Below are 4,412 nucleotides of genomic sequence, written 5' to 3'. Positions count from 1 at the left end.
CTGACTTGATGGCACCAAACAAGACGTTTTATAGGCCAACTGGCTTTACCCACCTTGAAGGACAACCTTTCCTTGGTGGCAGAGAAAGTCAGCCCCTGGAGGGGCAGAAACCAGAGTTCTACAGATATGGTGTAGCGCTGTGGGTTAATGTGCTGAACTGCAAAGTCAGTTTGAAACGCAAGGTCAGTGATTCAAGCTCACCAGCTGCTCCTTGGAAACACTATAAAGGGTCGCTATGGGTCGGAACCGACTCAACGACACTTAACAACAACATGCATATATGACATCCCAAAGTAAGTTTTGTCTGCCCCTACCTTTGCAGTGGAATCCATCTTGAAGAAATGCCGCACGTACGCGCACGCACGCACGCACGCACACAATTAGGATGGCCCTTCCTAAACGGGTCACGTCCTGGAAATTCCCACCTATCCTTATAAATAAACATGATAGCTTTCCCCCAGCCTAAAACTTTTTAAAACCCCAGCAAAGCTTTGGGGAGATGTGGGTAAAGTGTTGTATGAAGCCAGCTTTATCTCCGCTTGCAAGCCTTTTTCCTAGTAAATCTTGGATCTATGGGAATTCTCTGGTAGCGTAGTGTTTACGATTTCAGGCTGCTAACCTCAGGGTCAGCGGTTCAAAACTACCAGCTGTTCCGTGGGAGAAAGATGAGACTTTCTGTTCCCGTACAGATTTACAGCCTCGGAAACCCTCTGTAGGGTCATTATGAGTCAGAACCGACTCCATAACCTATGGGAACTCTGCCTCTCCCGGCTATTCTTAGTGGAAAAAAGAGCTCTTTGGTGTCAGAGAAGGTATAATTAGCACTCCTGTTAACATAAAGGGCTCCTGAGTGTAGTAGTTTCCAGTCAGGCTGCTAATCTCACAGTCAGCAGTTTGAAATTACCAGTGATTCCACGGAAGAAAGATGAGACATTTCTGTTCCTGTAAAGATTTACAGCCTCATAAACCCTATACAGGATTGCTACAAGTTGAAACCAACTCTATCGCATATAACCACCACTTCTTTCTGTTGTGCATAGGGTCACTGTGAGTCAGAATCGACTGAAAACAACAGACAAGTAAGAAGTTTGTAAGACAGCTGCCCAGCAAACTGATGGGAAGAAATTCATAATTGTGCCCATTCCAAAGAAAGGTGACCCATCAGAATGTGGAAAGCATTTGAACAATATAAATAATGTTACAACCAAGTAAAATTCTACTGAAGATAATTTTAAAAAGTATTACAACAGTACATTGACAGAGAGCTGCCAGAAATTAAAGCCATATTCAGAAGAGGACATGAAACAAGGGATATTAAGATGGATCTTGGCTGAAAGGAGACAACACTAGCAAGATGTTTGTTGTTGTGGTTGTTAAGTGATGTTGAGTCAGTTCCAACTCATAGTTACCCTGTATAGGGTGTCTGAGGAGTGACTGGTATATTTGAACCACCAGCCTTAAGGGTAATAGTACAGTGCTTATCCTACAGTGCCAAACCAGGACTCCAAATGGTTACTTGTACTTTATTGACTATGCAAAGGCATTTGTGTGGACCATAACAAACACTGGATAACATTTCAAAGAATGGGAGTCCCAGAACATTTCATTGGTCTTATGTAGAACATGTACATAGACCAAGAGACAGTCATTCAAACAAAGTAAGGTGATATTTAATGGTTTAAAATCAGGAAAGGTGTGTGTCAGGATTGTATCCTTTCATCATACTTATTCAATCTGTTTGTTGAACAAAGAATCCAAGAAAACGGCTTTTCCAAAGAAGAATATGACATCAGGATTGGAGGGACTCATTAACAACCTGTGATATACAGATGACAAAACCCTGCTTACTGTAAGTGAAGAGAACTTGAAATACTTATTGATGAAGATCAAAGATCTTCAATACGGATTGCACCTCAATATTGCCTTCAATATGGATTGCACCTCATTGTAAAAAACAAAATTCTTACAAATGTCTCCATACGTGGCATAATGATGAACAGAAAAAAATTAAAGTTATAAAAGATTTCATTTTACTTGGATCACAATGAATTTTCATAGGAACAGAAATCAAGAATTCAAACAACATATTGCACTGGGCAAATCTGCTGCAGAAGACCTCTTTAAAGTTTTAAAAAAGCAAAAATGCCACTTTGAGAACTAAGATCGTTTAGACCCGTTTCAATCACCTCACATGCATGTGAAAGTTGGGCAATGGATATGGAAGACTACAGAAGAATAGAAGCGTTTGAGTTATGGTGTTGGTGAAGAATATTGAATATATTATCAACTTGAGAAGAATCAACAAATCTGTTTTGCAAGAAGTACTGCCAGGTTGCTCCTTGGAAGCAGCGATGGTTAGACTTCATATCTAGTACTTTGGGCATGTTATCAGGAGGGAATAATAATTGAAAAAGGACGTTATGCCTGGTGAAATGGAGGGTCAGTGAAAACGAGGTGGATTGACACTGGCAGTATCTATGGGTTCAAACCTAGCAACAATTATGAGGATTGTGAAGCATCAGGCAGTGTTTTCTTCTGTTGTAATATGAGTCACTATGAGTAGAAACTGACTCAATGGCACATAACAAAAACAGACTAGCAGAAGCTAGAGGTTTAAAAGGTGTGGTACTGTTAATTTACTTGATGTGGCTTTTCTAGCCAAAGTCTATCCTCTCTACTTAGTTCTATAGTGGATAAGTACTGGTCCACAGGGTGGGTTTGAACTGCAAGGTCAGCAATTCAAACTTACCAGAACTTATGTGCCATCTCACAATTATTGTCATGCTTGAGCCCATTGCTGCTGCCACTGTGTCAATCCATCTCATTGGGGGTCTTCCTCTTTTTGGCTGGCCCACCACTTTACCAAGCAGAAGGTCCTTGTCCAGGAACTGCCCCTCCTGATGAGAGGCGAAGTCTGACTATCCTAACTTCAAAGGAACATTCTGATTGTACTCTTTCCAACATAGACCTATTTGTTCTTCTGACAGTCCATGGTACTTCCCTTCTTCTCCAACACCATAACTCACATGCACCAAATTTTTCTATGGTCTTCCTTATTTATTGCCCAACTTTCACATGCATATGAGGCATTGAAAATACCATGCCTTGGGTCACGCCTCAAACTGACATCTTTGTTCTTGAACACTTTAGAGAGGTCTTGTGCAGCAGATTTCCTAGTGCAAAATATCCTTAGATTTCTTGACTGCTACATCCATAAGTGTTGATAGTGGGACCAAGCAAAATGAAGTCTTTGACAACTTCAATCTTTTCTCCACTTATCATGATGTTATTTACTGGTTCAATTGTGAGGATTTTTGTTTTCTTTACATTGGTTGTTGTTTTTAAGTGCCATTGAATCAGTTCCAATTTATAGCGACCCTATATCGGGTTTCCTAGGAATGGCTGGTGAACTTTAACCGCTGACCTTGTGGTCCAAACCAACCTACTAGTCCAGTACTTATCCTCTCTAGATCTAACTAGAAAGGATACACCTTACCCAGAAGTGGAATTCTATGTAGAGAATGATGATTTTTTTCTTTAAATATACTAACAGGAAAGACACCTATAAATTTTATGGTAAAACTATGCTGCAGTTTTTGTTTTGTTTTTTACTTAGAGGAAAAAATTCCAGTGAAAACGGTGCTCAATATAAAATAAACAAATATGTTTTAATGGAGCAGATGGCTGAGATGAAAAAAAGTCGAGCTTAATAAAAGGTGTCTATAAAATCAGTCCAATAAAACATTAAGTGTTATAAAAATTATCCTGTGTTTTAATTGCCTTTCAGGAGTTTGTTTTGTGTGTAGAGTCAAAACGATAAAGGTACATGTCGAAGGCCAACTCTTTGAACTATTTCCTCTAGAATCCTAAAAAACTGGTCGAATTCTGATTGCCTTTAGGTGAGGAGACTACATAAAGCATATTGTTTAATTTTATTATGACTTGAAGATAAGCATTTACCATAGCAATTGAAAACAAAAACCAATGAGTCTATTGTCAACTTCAGGAATGAGGCATCCCTTTGAAATGCCTGAAGCTCCAAGCTGCGCATGCTTTTCCAATGAGTTGGCAGGTTAATAATTAATAACTTCTTGAGACTTGTGCAAATGATTATGCAAGAGCTCCTATCACACTGTGCATTCTTTACCCTTGATACACTAAAACATGGGTGTTTAGTTACCAAATATTATTTTTGGAATTGTTCTGAGTTGTTAATCTAAAGTTTCTGAGCTGACCAAAGTCGATTTGTCATTGACAAATATTTGGTTATGTTTAGTCGAGGGGAAGAGTTAGGAATGAATGCTGGCTCAGGTCTCTCCACATCTTTGTTGGTGGCTGTGTGCTGTGGAGTCGGTTTAGACTCACAGCGACCCTGTATGGGGTTTCCAAGGCTATAAATCTTTACGGGAGCA

The sequence above is a fragment of the Chrysochloris asiatica genome, unplaced genomic scaffold (genome assembly GCF_000296735.1).
Source record: "Chrysochloris asiatica unplaced genomic scaffold, ChrAsi1.0 scaffold00030, whole genome shotgun sequence".
NCBI lineage: Eukaryota > Metazoa > Chordata > Mammalia > Afrosoricida > Chrysochloridae > Chrysochloris > Chrysochloris asiatica.
Note: the sequence above shows the minus strand (reverse complement) of the source record.